General features: G+C 41.8%; 1 protein-coding gene across 3 annotated transcripts in view; it reads right to left on the reverse strand.

Annotated features, from left to right (window-relative positions):
• The window catches only part of IGF2BP3 (insulin like growth factor 2 mRNA binding protein 3), a 114,137-nt gene that overhangs the window by 53,699 nt on the left and 43,435 nt on the right, over positions 1–17,003 (reverse strand). The window contains exon 1 of one of the 3 annotated variants that reach the window (XM_055803536.1): positions 9,848–9,917. The exons of the other annotated variants lie outside the window; for them this stretch is intronic. The gene's annotated coding sequence lies outside the window, so the exon portion shown is untranslated. Of the gene's footprint in view, positions 1–9,847; positions 9,918–17,003 lie in introns of those variants that run through there. 3 annotated transcript variants of the gene reach the window in all.

Genomic DNA, 17,003 nt, shown 5'->3' on the forward strand with positions numbered 1-17,003 from the left:
TGAAAGAAGTAGAGGAGGTTGGAGGGGGACTCAAGAATTCAGCCCGAAGTCAGACAAAAATACAAGTTATATCCACTTTACAGGAGGAAGGAAAAATCTTGGTAGAGCAAGACTACTTTCAAGTATTTTATTTACTTTGTGCTGCAGAATTGGATTAAAATAAGATCTACAGTAAAGGTCTCTACATTGCTAACAGAGATGAGCTTTGCAAAACAACAACAATTAAGTGCTGTCAAAGCCTTCAAGCTGCAGAAACATGAACCTTAGAGCAAAGGGGAATCATCAGATTTTGGAGTGTAGAAAATTTCTGTGGTAAAACACATTATCTAGCAGCTACCTAATAATTCAGATAGTCATAAAAGTGCACATATTTTAAACACTCAAAAGCAAGTTATCAAAAAACCCTAAAAGTTAAAGAGATATTATCATAAAGTTCTGTTAAACAAACATTTACCAAGATCTATGAGATTTCCAAGTCTAGCTTAAAGTATGCCAGAATTACAGCCAGCTCATGCACTAATCTGAAAGGTAAGGCTTAAGACGATGTTTACAAAAAAGCCACAAACTTTTGAATGAGATTATCTAAACTAGAAACTAAGACTGCAAGACACGCACTACTCTAATACCACTGGACCTATACATACCCAAACAAAACAATTCAGTGTGAACTCTGAGCGCTAGCTGACAGCTTGCAAACTATAGATTACTTTGAAGCACCAATTCTGAAGGAGCAATCAAATGACAAGTAAGATGACTGGAACAAGTCGAGGAGAACAGCCATAGCTAAATGAGTTAACTAAGCCTAACGTGGTTCAAGAGTGATCTCTGCTCCTGTCTACTTGCATTCAGGGCCTTTACAAAAGAGAGATGGAAAACCTTCCACTCACAGCCCTGAAGGATGTGTTCAGTCACCAGCAAGCTTTCAAACAATGAGGTTTATTGCACAGCCTCATTATTAATAAAATTAGAACATGTTTTGCCATCTTATAAATGGAAAAAGAACAGAGATGCAATCACGAAGGAGGCAAGTTCACACCATTCCCCTCACTTTGCAGTAATTAATACTCTATAGTTGCACAGATCTGAAAACTGAAACAGCCTTATTCCTTACAAGTTGTGGAATTCATATAGGAACGGGAATACCAACTCACATGGATGATACATGCTTTTGGGTTGTTTAATGTTCTTTTATTCAAAGATAACTGCTTGCCTAGAACATAATCACCTGCTACTCCTCAGGCCTACTTATGAAAAGCACAAGAAAAACACAACACAGCAGAGGTCTTTTCTATTCTTACTGGCTCCAGTGGCCCCACAGTAAACTTTAGACCTAAGTCTCTGCCTTATATTTTACAGCCAAGTTTTCAATTCCACTAAATCACCTCTGCCCAAGACATCAGGCTTTAGCAGCTAAAAAAGCCATTAGAGCTGTCCGTTGCAGAAGTCACATTTGTGCAAGCATCTGAGCAGTTTGGTAACACCAGGTGCTAGAGTGATACGCTTTGGTTTAAAAAACAAAACCAAAAAACAACACACATTTTCCAGAAACCTGGACACTCAATTTAATTTTGATGCAGATTTTTCCTTATGCTTTCAAACAGGCACTGCAAGTATTTGGGTAAGTGGCTCCAGTCCTGTTTCGCTGCTGCTCCATGAGTAGCTGCACACACTATCCTCCAGTAAAAGTACTTTAACTCTCTACAGCAATATTCCCTTGCACATGAATCAAAAATATCTGCAGTAGTAATAAATTAAGAATAAAGGTGAACAATACTGCAGGGCACCAAGGAGCTGCACGTCATTTGCCAGTTTCACATTTACTCTACAATAAACTATCTCCTCTTGTCAAAACAACTCGTTCTCCTTAAAAAGCCTAAAATTTTAATTTTGACATTTAAAAAGCCAGCACTATTTAAAATAAGGGAAGTGGGAGTGTAAATCCCCAGTATATGCCTGTGTGAATGTACACTTCATTCTGATTTTTCACTGATTCATAGCAAAATATTCAGCCCAACAGAAGGGGAACTAGATTTTTAGGCACAGAGGGAAAGAGTACTTCAGTGCTTTGCTATTGACATGGGAAAAAAAGAGGAGGCGGTGTAAGAGGAACTAAGAAATCTTGGGTTATTCGCCTGCTGAATATTTAGGGAGCCACAGCTCTTAAATCCCTGCTCATGGCATCTGGATGAGAATGAAACATGCTATTCAGAGCCAAGCATAGCAAGAAGATGCAGGGCAGTAGTAGAGGACTGCTAGAGCAGGGGAAAATTTATTTCAAGCCATTAATGGCGCACACCTCTTGCATTAAACAGCGGCTGTGCATAACAAAAGCAGCAACAAACCAGGGTAGCCCCTGCCTCAAAGAGCTTGCAACGTGTACGCAATGGGTGCAACAGCTACACAGGGAAGTACTGGGGGTGGGAGCAGGGGGAAGAAATGGAAAAAAATGGGAACATCCACCTCATCTTTTGGTTGAGCTTCAAGGCTGTCCTCAGCCAGCAGGCCCTCCTCACTGCCTGGCCATAGAAATGAAGAATAGGCAGCCCTATGCTGAAGGAAGCATAGGGAGGTCATGGCAGTGACCCAAAGACTGATGACCCAGCTGCTGCCTGGCTTTTGGGGATGGTGGTAAAGTGTGAGGCAGAAGCATCCCAGTAAAGATTCCACAGGGAACTGGATCTACACCATGTAGGAAAGGACATCAAGGAAATGACCAGCTACGGTGGAAGTAATAAGTATTGGGGGTGCTTCCAAAATACAAGGGACATCGTGAATGAAAGCTCTCCAAGAAACCTGGACAATAGAGTTTACAAGCTGCATCATAAGCAGGCCAGAGAAGGGATCAGATAGGAGTATCAGGATCCCAGGTCAGTGGCCATGCAAGAGCAGCTTCTGGGTGTGAGGGAGCATAGGATGAATGTAGACAAGAGAGATGGAGACAAGCAGTAGCAGAAGCCTCAGAAGTCAACTAATACACTTTATTGTAATCACATACCATCACACACACCCCCAATGCTCAGTTTCAGGGAGATGCAAACAGCTCAGCATACAGAAGCAGTCACATACAAGAAGCCTTGAAGCCAGAAGGCATGAGACAAAACACTGATGATGTGATTTTCATTGTCCAGATACCCAAAAAGAGGAAAGAAAAAAAAATAATATCAGAAGCATGACAGACAAGGCCTTCTAACAAAGCATGGCAGAGCTGTACTCAGCACAGATACTCCAAGATGCTTTTCAGACAAGAGTCAACTGAATAAAGATGGGCCCATTGCACATGTTCTACTATAAAGACCCGTTCTTAAATCATGAATAATGGCCACAAGACACATACAAGACAGCATCTCAGGAGAGACATATATATATTTAAAAAGCTAAGAAAACAAACACGAAAACCCAAGCCACCCTCTCCCCCCATGAAACTAGAAGCAAGCCTCCCAATAAGCACCGAGAATGTGTCAGAAGCTCTAAATAAAATATGGACACTGAGCGTGAAGAAAAGGCATTTGCACTAGCACAGCTCTTGGAAGCACTACAAATGGCACCTTTCTGCAGACTTACTGCTCCTAACTGCAAGAAGGGACCAGAAACTGAGGACATCGCATTTTCAGATGCCTTTTTTTTTTTTTTAAACTTTCTATTTCAAAGTGTCCTACTGCTTTGGAGACGTTTTACCAACATTTAAGGTCTTTGACTTCAAATGGATTTGAGAAGTTCAGAATAAGAGGCTGCCATATTGTCCCCTCCAGGACATCACAACATTCCTGGCAGCAGGGCTGACAACACTAGAAGAGCTGGTGCCAGCCACAGAGGCTGGCTTAGAAACCTGAACACCCTTGGCTAGAATTTAAAGTATAAACACACTGTACCACCCCAAAAATACATGCAAGCATTTGGCCATTCTTCCACATAGCAACAGTAAAATTACTTTTCCCTCTGCTTACCCGAGAGCACACTTAACTTTCAAACTAGCATAAATAGTAAGCTCAGCTATGGCAGGAAAAAAAAAAAATTTATGGGTTGGGGTAACATGGCTGAGTGTGCTGTGGCAGCCTGTGGAAAGCAATACCCCATGAGGTCTGGCAGCAGATCAAGGGCAGTCACTTCTGTTGCTTTTCAGATTATATAGCTTTGTGAAATTATTTTGGTAATATTCAACCTTCTAAAAACCTCTCTATGGAAAGCAGTCTTTTCCAGTCCCTTATTGTTGAGCTCTTACCCACTAGCGCACAATGTGCTACTGTAGTTGTGCTGGCTACCATGCCAGCAGCACTGTAGTAGTACATGCTGTTGAACCAATGAGACCAACCCAGAACACGAGGAATGTCTCCCTTTCCAGCCTCCTCTTTAATTTTAGCGCGCACACGGCTCTGCTGCCAGGGCAGGCCATGCCAGGCCAGTATTTGATTCGTAAACAGACACTCCAAAATGCTCATCTTAGCTGCGGGCTCCAAGTTAGCTGCAGTTACTCCCAACTGGCATGCAGGAAGACTTCTGCATGTAACCTTATCTGCCACAGTGAGCTTTCACAAGAAAGTAGCAGATAGTTAAATATATGTTGCTGATTATATTAGCTTTTCCTAGAAGAAGGAGGGGTGGGGGGAGGGGAAAACAATCCAGATATTCCCTTTGCCACCCTCCAGCCCAGGTTGGGGGAGGTTCAGGAACAAAAGCGCAATTAAGGCAGACACATTTTGCCTCTGCACACTACAACATGCACAGGGTGTGTCCTCTTTAGCTTTAATAAAAGTTATCATGCTTTCCAATACAATAAAGGAACTGCCCCAGGGTTAACGCTCTGAGAATACGAATAGATAGTGACAAGGAGACATACTGGCTTCACTCTTTGCATTGTCTCCCACCAGTACAACGCAGGGCGCCCTGTATCAGCAGTGGGTATCACAGAGCAGCTCCCAAAGTACACACCAGGCATCATCACAGAAACTTAACTTTCAAAAATTAAGCTTGGACCCTCCTTTTTTCTGGTAGCCACCTGGATACAGTCTTTGATAACCAATTTCAGTCAGTTGGAGTTTTCTGAGGTTAAACTTATAAAAAGTGTTCATTTTATGTTCATTTGTGTGTGCTCAGAGACAAAGAGATTTTGCTTTCAGTTTGTCTGAGAATTTTTTCTTGCCCCTTTCAGAATAAGCATCACAGGGATGGACACGGAAAAACTGCAGCAACCTACTTCTAAGTGGGAAAAAGACCAGCCTTCTGGACTGACTCCACTCCAGCAATCACTTCCTTGAACTTGGAACTTACCTCAGTACTAACTGCAGTACTTTTGTTTGTTTGTTCATGGTTCTTTGTTTTCATTTTGTGAATCTTGCCTAAAACTTAAGCTAGCTTTTTCTTCAGTACATTTACAGGAAGAACAGGGGAGAGTACTCGCATGGATCTAATGAGAGATAACCAAGCAATAACGAGCAGCTCAAAAGGTAGCTATTGGCTTTCCAGGGACCAGGGGGTGGATGCTGATCAGGAATCACTCACCCCTCTCCTCTCCCTCTTCTTTTTTTTTTTTTAAAGTAAAAAACCAAGTTAACTCAATAAGTTAGGGAGGTTTTTTTCCATACCTAGCTAGATAATTACGAAATGTTCACATGCCACTAATAGAGAACTTGAGTCTCCAAACAGCGACGCCTGCATGAGATTATGTTTCTCACTTTTTTGGCTGCATTAAAACTACCATTAAAAGCTTCAGTGCTCGTAGTATTTTTATACCTTCAGACAAGGAATTAGGAAACAATAACCCAAGAGATCTGAAGTTCAAATTCTGGAAAAAGCCTGATTTATCTGCACTTTGACTACATGTTACATAAATAGCCAGTCCTTAATTAAAAAAAAAAAAACAAAACACACACACACACACACCAACAAACAAGCATTACCCACTTCCTCTCATCTGCTTCTCATTAAGGTACAGGTACCAGTGTCTTCAGCAGGATTTTCATCATAAGACAAATGCTAAAAGCAGACTTTAAACAAGAAGAATATGAAGATAGTGGTTTGCTCACCTCCAGTTGTACCATGTGAGAATGAAAACATAAATACTTCACAAGTACAAATAATACTTGTCATATTAACCACATTAGTACATCCTCCTAGAAACCTCTTTGGAAAAAATATCCAAGCTGGTTTCTGCAGTTGACAGACATAAATCTTAGTAAACTCATCCTCAGGGTGATTTAAAATATTTGTTCACAAAGGTGGCCCAGCCCCCCATTTCTCTTCACAGTCCTACATAGGTCTTCCCTCTGCTGCCATAGATGTGGATTATAGCTTCTTGTGCTTGAAAATATGTAGCCAACTACTACTTTTTCTAAAGTTTGAATACCTTTCCTTTGCATATATTTCTGTGTACATATGCATGTATACACACACACAACATACATATTCATTCATATTGCACCCACTAGCAGGACAGCAGGACTCAGCATGGAAGAGCAAGCTGATATGAGAAGCTGCTTCAGGCATAAAAATATAGGTTGTGGGATGTGTGCACAGCACAGACATCTCAAGGAACTCTTGTGTAGCATTAGCGTAAGATGAATAATGTTCACTTCACTCACAATTGGCTCATTTAAAAGTGACATCTCAAAGTCTGGTAGGACATATGGAACATTGTTTACTGAATTCGACATCTCTTCATAGGCTTAAACTATTTGATAAATACAGCTCAAGCTGGCCTCCTAAAGATACTCAAAATTAAATACTCTTCAGCCAAAGTGGAAAAAACATGACTAGAACTCACATCAGCAGTTGAAAGCAGGTCTACCAGGAAAAGTTTTACAACACGACAGAAAGACCAAGAAAGACTAGTTTGGAAACAGGCGTACAGTAGCCCCATGCACTGGGCAGGCTTCATTACATCCTATTGTAAGAGACAGAACCCTGTACTTTGTACATGTACATACCCCGTGCATGTGTTCCCTCATCCTAACATTCAGGCACCTGTGGTGTTTCTCCCACAGACACTACTTCAAAGAGGACAATGTCAATACACACACACTGAAAGTTGCATGTGAAGAGCACTGACTTAAAGTTCAAGTGCTTTTAATGACCTTCTGTGTCTGCTGAAGTACAGCGGATCCAACCACCAGGGTTCACACCACAGTAAGACTGCAGCTAGAAGACCAGGTCTAGAACTCGTCCCATGACAGTCGCAGCTACCTGGTTTTCAAAATCAAGGATCTAATTAATTAGACAAATCTTAACTGAAGTGGGGTTTGACTTTTGGTGTGTCTCCCCAAATTGTGAAGACAGACAGCTATATGAATCGCCATCACCAGAGCTATTCAAGATCTAACCAAATCATTTTATCCAGCATAAGCTACAATCAGCTAGACCTCAGTAATGTCAACCCAGCGTGTGAATCTGTACCACTGACGATTTTTTTAAAGTATGGATGACTTTTAGACACTCACCACTAGAGACACCCTTCCCATGTCACTGCAGATTTTATACTTCAGACCTCACATTTCACTTGTCCACGACAGATATTAAAACATTTTATGCATCTGAAGACTTTCATCTTCACAGAAGACAGTGGAAAGACTTAATGACCTCAGATCTTCCTTGGAAGTCATGTGCTAGTTGGGTTTTACTTCCTCTGCTGGAGATGCCCTCAAAGCAGTCCACATACTTCTTACAATGGCACATGAAGAGCAAACCCAGGGCTCCAGAGAGACATTTGGCTGAAGAGGCTAACGTGACAGGACTACCCGAGAAGAGGCTGTCCATCTCAAAGGAAGCAGCAGCATGAAGCAAAGGGAAATACCTACAACCATTCCACTCAGCACTGGGAAAATACCGTCTGCTAAAACTCTTGTCTCTACAAACATGATGTGATATACCAGTAACTGGTTTAGAGTAAGACTATATCCACCAAATCCTTGAATAAATTTCACTTTAAAAATCATCCAAGATACTTCAGAAAGCGCATGTTTAGACTCTGCACTTCACACTATTGCTTTAGATACAGTACTAAGGTGTTTGCAAGCTCCTCAGTTTCACTCCCAGTTTGAGCCAACTATGAAATGCACGTTATGCAGCTTTAAAAGAGAGAAACTGGGTTGTAAAGCAAAACATGACTTGTTAATATAAAACTGTATATAAGTGCATAGCCACAAAACATCACCATCCATCTACGACAGTTCACATACTGAGGGAGCAACCATGCACGTGAATGCAGACTGCTTTACAAACACACTTGCAGTTAAAATATAAAATATGTAAGGAAAAAAGCACTGTTACAAGTTAGACATTTTTCTTCCCTTTAGTTTTTTAAAATTACTTCCAATTTCACTCCTAAATGGAAATGAAAAGCACTGCAAAAGAAGTATCAAGTAGGTATGCAGTGGTTTGAAGAAAAAGGGGAAACAAAGCTTCAGATCTGGTGAATGCTAAGGTTACACAGAGCTTACCACAATTGTAAATAGCAAAGGATAGTGAGGTTTGGATTTGGGGTCTGGGCATTGGCGCTTTTTTGCATTTAAATTAAATTTTTGCCACCAATTTTTTTTTCCCCAAGTCTATAACTATGGCAATTGGAATTGATCATACAAAGCTTAGCACTCTGAGCACTGCAGAAAAGCAAGTAGCAACATGAGAACACCTTACCACTTCAGACAACGCCATGAATGCGACAACCTGAGTTTATAACAGAAGTGCACTGAGGTACTACAGGGGAAACAGCAGGGATTACAAAATACCTTACGCTTAACTGTAATCAGCTTTGAAAAATAAAGTTATTACTAAATTTGCTTAGAAAAGTCTGTGGAAAACTTGCAATTCCAGCTTTAAAGCTAAAAAAAAAAGCTTGAACTGAAATATATAGGCACACACCACCAGCTCATCATCCCCAAGAAGTGCTATGAGCGTACCACACAGGAAACTATCTGTGTGTTTGTCCTTCATTTGTTACAGCATGAGGAAAGAGCAGACATTGGTCACTATAAAACATTCAATTAAACACTCATTTTCTAACCATTAGAGAGAAGACAAATGGTTCAAGTTCTGGAGTTACCAACTGCAAGCTTAACTAGAACCATAATTACAAAATTCCAACTGGTAAATTATGTGTGGAGAGGATGAAATATTATGTTTTCTCATCTAAAATACAATCACCTCTTCACACTGGCCAATAATAATAAAAACTGAATAAATGCTCCATTGTGTGTACTTCGAAACTACCCCATGCAAGTATAAGTTGCGCTGTAACAGTGGTTACAAACCACCAACTATCAGATAAAAAAAATGCATAGTTCTCCAACTTGGACGTCAAAAGTTAAATTCCTTAATCCAGAAAAAGTCACCAGCAGAGCTCAGCACCTCTGCCCCTCTCAGCAGAAACAGCAAATGCTCCAGATCCTCAAGAGTGGGTCCACTCTCACTTTTATTTGGCTTTAGAAAAACCAAAGCCCCCCAACAAGTATATTGGAGTTTTTTTCAAGTGTCAGCTGCTAGATAAAGCTGCTCTCTACTAGGCGCTACGAAAAAGAACTGTATCTGTGTAACCTTTAAATATGCAGGCAACTACACAAACACCACTTGCACACAGCTCCAAGTCTAATAATGAATACGCAGTTGTAAATCTGGTATGAAACAGACCACGTGAGGATACGGCCATCTGTATAACGACTGCAATGCACATTACTGGTGTAGCATGTAATGTTCTTCTCTCATTAAAAACACCAGCCCAAAACCATATATGTGAAGCACATGCCTGTTTACGACAGTAACTTCCCCAGAAAAGCTAGAAAGACCACAAAGCTGGCAACCAGATACAGCAACGGAGTCTCGCGCAGCTGTGTGAAGAAGTGTCATGAAAATGAGCTCATACCCTGCAACGTTCATCCGTGCAGAGAAGACTGCGCTCACAGCACACGAGAGCTAAAACAGGCCTCGAGGCTTCCCACGCAGAATCTCATGGTAGCAGCGGCCAGGCAGAGCTTCGTTTTGCCCACGCACCTTGGAGCGAAGCGGCCAGCAGGCACGTGAGCAGCAAGACAGGAGAGGCTGCCTTGCAACTGGGCAAGAGGAGAGGGGAAAGTTGGAGGCGGGAGCCAGACATGCGCCTCCAGCTCCACCAGCAGCAGCCCATGCTCTCCGGCACCGTGGCTCCACTCTGCAGCTCCAGCTGAGCCCACGGTGGCAGATGCCAAGAGCCATGGCAGACTGTGACCTTGGGGCAAGCAGCTAGAGGGGGTAGCTGGCCAAGCCTCACCACATCAGCCCTACCACCACTTACAAAGCAGCTATGCAGCCACCCCAGCAGGGGTGTCAACCCGTTGGTCTCCCAACAGAGGAAGTCCTTTTGCCTACAGACTTTTTTTTTTAAAAAGCTGTGTTTCTTCTCCTTTTAGATTGTTGCTTATGAACTGTGAAAGAGCACAGCAAAATATATTTTTTCATGCACCGCAAGTCGCACTCTTCTTCCCCTTTTCTTTGTCCCAGCCATACACCATTTCAATATCAAAACAGGGGCATGTGCTTCTCTCATACACCGGGGTTTTCAGAATCATTCATGATTTAGAAATGCACAGCTTAATTTGGACTGCTTTACAGCCTAGTCTCCGTCTTTTAATGCTGTGTAACTTGTACTTTATAGTGGCTCAAGCTGGGAAGGAAACTAAGCGCAGCTTGCAAACTCCTCAGCTCCGCTTCTAAAGCAATAGAGAATGATGAAGTACTGAGACTAAACATTCATTTTTCTCAAGGATCTTGGATTATTTTAAAGTGAAATTCACTCAAGAGTTTGATGGATATAGGTGTCAAGGAATCCTGTGCGACACTAATGGTTGGTGTAAGGCAGGATACAGTGCAAGCACTGAGAGCTATTTTGTTTGCAGGGGCGATCACCTTGGAATAAACCATGTTATACTTGCAGAGACGAGGCTCTCTGCAAATGCAGCTTTCCAGCGCCAAACCTGCTATGGCTCTTCCCTCTCCCTGGCTAGTCCACCTGGGTCTTCCCCCACAGCCCTGGTTGCTCACCATGTACCACCACTTGAAGAAACACACAACCTGCTTTGAAGGCACCTGCAGTAGAGGAGCAAGAGCCCTCCAAAGCCCACAACATGACCTCCAAGAAACAACTGAGACACCTGTGGTCATACCAGCTGCGAAAGAGAAGCCTAAGGGAACTCTTAAGCCTGCTTAGGCACATGAAGGAGCAGAGGCAGGGGAAGCACAGGGAATTTCTCCACTGCAAACAGGCAACAACTGGTGCAAGCAAGGGGACAGGACGCTGAACAGCAGGGCAACACGAGGGGGGACACAAGAGCCCCACCACTGGTCTCTTACCAGCAAGAACAGCACCAACCAAGCAAAACGAAGCCCTGCTCCACCACAACTAGCGCTTGCTCTCATTTCCCCATGCTTCCCAACCCCGGCCCTGGCCCCCTCCCCACACACCACATTTCCGCTGCCTCCAAGGCCCCGTGCCTGCCGGGTCACCGCGCTTCCCCCCCGCAGGCCGGGGGCCGCGGGCAGAGGCCTTGCTCGGCTCCTGGCACAGCCACAGCCCCTGCGCCCCACATGTGCCATCCAGGCACCACTGCCACGCCACGTGTCACAGGCGCCCCAGGGACCGTTTGGGGCAAAAACACTTACCCCTTCTGAGCAGCACCAATAACTTCCCAAACAGCCACACAGACACTGTGTACTCTTGCCATAAAGGTAAAGCAGCGGGCAAAGGAAGCAAGGAAGGAAGCAAGCTACATAAAGCTTGCAGTTAGTTAAAACAAATGTCTCTTCCCCTCCCCTTCCCTCAGGCCAGCTCCAAACATCCCCCTTCCCACTCTGAGCTCTGGTTCAGGCTCCGAGATGGGCTTCATACCTCAGCCCACCCAGGAGGTATGGCGGCCTTCAGGTGAAACACAGTGTCACACCAGTAAAACGCAGCACCAAAGGCTTTCCTGGGCTTAACTAGTTCAGCTCTTTTGGAAGAAAGGTGTGTCAAAAGCACAGTCATAAAAATAGACAGCCTTTGGCTAATAGAACCGATTATTCTACTAACCAGGTCTCAACCACATCTGAAGTTTCAATAACAGTGACAATAACTGGCATGAAAGACCACAATGTGACTTCACAAGCGGAATAACAGCGCTCAAAAACGCTCAGAAAAGCACCAACATCATACAGAAAGAGCACAGATGCCTTACAAAGACTGAAACCCACCTCTGCTCTCTCCAAGTGAGATTATAAAAAGTTACTGAGAGCGTTATGAACAGATATGCCACCTAACTTCATATTTTGAAGAAATACGTTCAGGAGCTTTATGTATAAGAGTCGAATACAAGAAAACACAGAATACCTCCGAGTACTTTAGAGTATTTACTCACTGTCAGGAAAAAAAAAATTAAAAGGTGCCCATTCAAATGATTGCTTAAATAGGGGAGCATCTTTTTAGATAACTAGGAAGCCTGCAAGTGTGTAGCGATGCCAAACTGCCCTATTTTTAGCATTGTGTGTCAAGGGCACATGCCTAGAAAGCGCTTTCACTGCTTCAGCAGTTTACAGGAAAAACAAGGTAGACGAGCACATGCTTATTTACAGATAGATGAGCCTGAATCTCGTGTGTGAATAATCGCATGGGACTGTTTCGGTTTTGTGGGGTGACTCACCGGGGCAGCATCAGCGTTCCTGACACAGCCACAGAGTTCAACACTACTCCGATGGTATCAGGAGGAAATGCCTGCATAGCACTCAAATCCTTAAGCAGCATAAGAGGGCTGGGACAGTACAAACTGAAAGCAAATGGACTAAATTAATTTCTTTCAAGTGAAAAAATAAATATTTCAGATAGGGAAGAATGATAAAAGGTCTGCAAAATTTAAAAAAAAAAAGTGAACCACTGTTAAAAGCCTTGCATTCCCCACATGTTTTCTATTTTAGGTTCCAGATATGACTTTTCCAAACTTTTCAGTACCTCTGTCATCAGCTGTTCCAAAAAACCCAGAAAAAAATCTTTCTTCTATGGATGAAAGTCTGTACAGTCATCTAAAGGAAGCAAGAAGTCTTATCACCTCAGCCACCATTTCCAATGCTATTTGACACTTCCAAAACTAGACTACACCACATAACACTGTAAAGTCATGCATTAACTGGTAGCTCTCATTTGTTAATAGAAATAGTTACCAAACAACAAAGGTTTTACCAATACCTACTAAGCTTAACCTTCTGCTTTCAGAAATATCTATACACCCACAACGATCTCTAATCACTCTCCCAGACAAGTTCACTGCATTTTTCCCTAGGAAGTGTCCTTTATTTGAAGTCTCATTTGAATAGTTTCAAGCAAACCCTTTACCGTGGGGCACTGATGGACTCATTTGAGTATTCTTACACTTGGCTAATAAGCTATGCAGTGAGGCAGACAACACAAACTAACTAAAAGATGCACAAGGCTACTATGAAAGTAGAAAAACCCAAATATAAATTCATTCTTCCTCCTTTCCAGCGGCACAGAGGTGCCAAGAAGAGTTGTGCTTAGGCCATCTACATTCAGTTAGAGACGTTTTGGGCAGAGGCAAGGTCAGATAGCCAAAAGCTCACTGATTGAATTAAAAAGCTAACAAAAGGATGTGCCATATATAAATGAACAGAAAAACTGTGAAGCACTAAGCCACCTGAAACATGACCATAAACAAACAAATACAAAAATAAGATTTTAATATGACAAAGGTACAAGCTAGAAAAGCAGCATTCTACCTAAGCTTACTAAAGGGTTTCTGTACCCAAAAGTTGGGTTATTGAAGTTGCATCAGTGCCTATTCCACCAAGAAACGTTACAATTTGATAAGTGTATGGCTTGCAGCATCTTCAATATGTTTGCAAGGAACAGAAATACCAGAGCAGGTAATTAATAGCCCGTGGTATACTCTGCTCATTCTGAACACAAAGATCAAATTAGCAGCTCTCAAGTTTAGCTAACACATGTTTTCCAGAGCCCCAATGGAAGAAGTTGTTCAGCTGTTATGAGGACTAAAGTCAGAAGATAGAATTTGAGGAAAAAACCTAACTAGTTAGTGTACTTGAATTTTCTACTGGTGTAGAAACTCTTCACAACTACGCTGACTTCATCAACCGTTTTCACTAACTTGAGATACTAAGTTTTGTTTTAGGAAACTTTACACAGGACTTTGAAGAATATCTTTACCATTTTTTTTCTTTTTAAACTCCAGTAGATAATGAATCATTTCAGTGTTGTGTGCTGACCATCACAGCCCCCAGACTACAGCTAACCCAACAGCAGGCACCTGTGATAACTACATCCAGTGCTATATATACAAAGATCAGGAAAGATGCCCAGGTTAACAAGCAAACAGGTTGGAAGTGGACAGCACAAGATGCAGGCAGACATGGCTCCAAAGGATTACCAGAATGACAGTGTTGCTTAACAGTTTCATCTGGCCTTGTTTACTGTGACTTACCTGCATACTCTGCTGCAATTCGGACGGTAAACAGGGACAGCACAGGAACCAGTGCGTAAAATTACTGTTGCCAGCAAAGAGAACAAACACACACAAACTGCGGGGGGGGAAGAGTAGAGAGATATTTCCATCTCCTTTTTGGCTGCACTAGTAAATAAGCTGCTCAGCAACATAAATCCCATTAATTTTCATAGGAACAGATGTTTGCCTAACAACACCTCAGTTTCAACAGTCACTCATAGAGAATGTGTCACACAGAACATGCTGCTAAAAGAATACAAGAAAACAGAACAAAAACCAGTTCTAAGTTATGAGATATTGCTGGGCCTGTTTAAACAAAGTGGGATGTAGGCCTAATCCCCATACTACTGCTTCTCTCCCAAGATACCTAAATGCAACTGTACTCCTTTGCCATGACTCAGGTGATCTATACAAATCGCAGGTTAATTTCAACAAACTAGTTCAGCATGGCTGCTTTACGAGTATCCACACGGCTGCAGTTTGGAGACTTCAACTCTAAGGTTTTGGATGTCCTACTGGTGAAAAAACACCCAGCTAAGTCCTACAACCCGGGGGTGAGAGGCATGGGTAATCTGCCCTCCCAGCTCAAGCAGGTAGTAACCGCACGGCTGCATGTTGACCTAAAAACCTTGCTCTCGAGCATTGCATGTGGTTACCTTTTCCCTTCTCCCCCAGCCTCTCCCAGTCATGCAAAGGGTATAATAGTTGCATAAACCTGGAAGAATCAAAGTTACACTCAGTCATTTTTCCACTTAGCCTCTAACTTTTAAGCAATTCAAAAAAGCAAATTCTTAATTCTGAATTAATTTGCCTAGAAAAAAGCAAATATTGACTTCAAAGGACCACCTGCCTCAATACAAAATGCACCAACTTTTCAGTGGCATCCATTAAAACTATGTCAAATGGACCGAGTGTCCCACAAGTCAATAGCTTGCTTCTAAATCATGGCCCAGTGTTTGTAATCTGACAGCAGTTAAATATTATACAGTGTTATACAAGGCAAGTGTTTCATTTTAAAACCACTTAATAATCTAAATGTTCATTGGAAGTGCTCTGAAAAAGTGGTTAGATTTTTCACATGAGCAGAGGGTATGACAGAAGGCTCACCCAAAACCATTTACATTTTTTGGATAATGGAAAAGCACTATGGATTTCAAGACCTAATTATATGCACATGAAGAGGCAAGGCTGAGAAAAGCAGCCTGGTTTAGAACCTCCCACGAGTCACTGAATTTGGAGTTCCCGTTACTCTAAGCCCAGCCTAAACTCCTATCTTTAGAATTAAGTTGTGTTAATTGGAAGATGAAGGCAACAATGTTCCTAAGAGATACACTGCTTGAATGCAGAACCCAGCCTCCCTTAAATGTTTTTCCTGCAACTCCATGCATAGACAAGCCTTTGTAGAAGAACGGACAGGTAGTGACACTCCTCTAAAATTTAACTATATTAATTTTTTTTCAGTGTAACTTAGTTCCTGTATTGATGCAAATTTTAGACGATACACATACTGCTTTCAGGTCCAGTACTCTCAGTAAAGTGCCAAATAAAACAGAGCGATTTACATAACTGATCATAAAAAGAAGCCTCGCTCTGAAGAACTGCTATTACAGCAAATACAAGAAAAGATGCAGAGCTTTAACTCTTTTTTTCTTAAGCTTAATGACAACATAACCTTTTCTTGTTAAGATTACTACCAATGTTCAGGGAGAAAAATTTTCCTGCATATAGTGGAACTGGTCAGCCAAGGATCACTGAAATGTAAAGGGAAGGAAAACTATATGTGTCAGGCAAGGCAACGTCACTCACCGAGATTACATACAAGAAGTTAGAATTATAGTGGGTTTTAATCATTACTTCAATACAATAAGAGAATATGATCCAATACTGCCATAACAAAAGTTACCACAATCTTAAAACCAGCTCCATTCTAGCCCTTTAAGCTGTACATTCACCCAAACTTTACTTTCCTGACATCAACATTTCCCAGTTTGCTGCTACTCATTAAAGGCAAAGAAAACCAGCGAGGAAGGCAATCACGGTCACAAGGTAGAGAACAGTCAGAAGGATCCCACTGAAAGTAACTCCTAAAATAATTTTTGAGGGGGGAGCAAAAAATAAACAAACAACAAGACACACTCTCAAAAATAGCTCTCACACAAACAACCAAGTTTCATTTTTACTACACTGCTTTTAAACCATTAATGAGTCATCTCTTAAATCACTGGCTATATTTATAAGGAATTATTCACACAGTAAACTAGACTTAATAAAATGAAACTGTATACATTTCCAATGCAAACTATTTCCCTGCCCTTAAACTCATTAGAGCCACACAGGAATCCACTGATTTAAGGTTTTTTGGGCATTGTTTGTTTTCTGGGTTTTTTTCATTCTTTTAAATATTTGCTCACTGATGACAATTTTAAAGTAGATTTACCATAGAGGTTTTGTTTCACCTCATAGCAAAAACTTAATGTCTCCTGCTTACTTACTACACAAAATTTTCCTTTTTACCAGAAGGGCTTTCCACCAAAATAAATG

The sequence above is a fragment of the Falco peregrinus genome, chromosome 5, assembly GCF_023634155.1.
Source record: "Falco peregrinus isolate bFalPer1 chromosome 5, bFalPer1.pri, whole genome shotgun sequence".
NCBI classification, from domain to species: domain Eukaryota; kingdom Metazoa; phylum Chordata; class Aves; order Falconiformes; family Falconidae; genus Falco; species Falco peregrinus.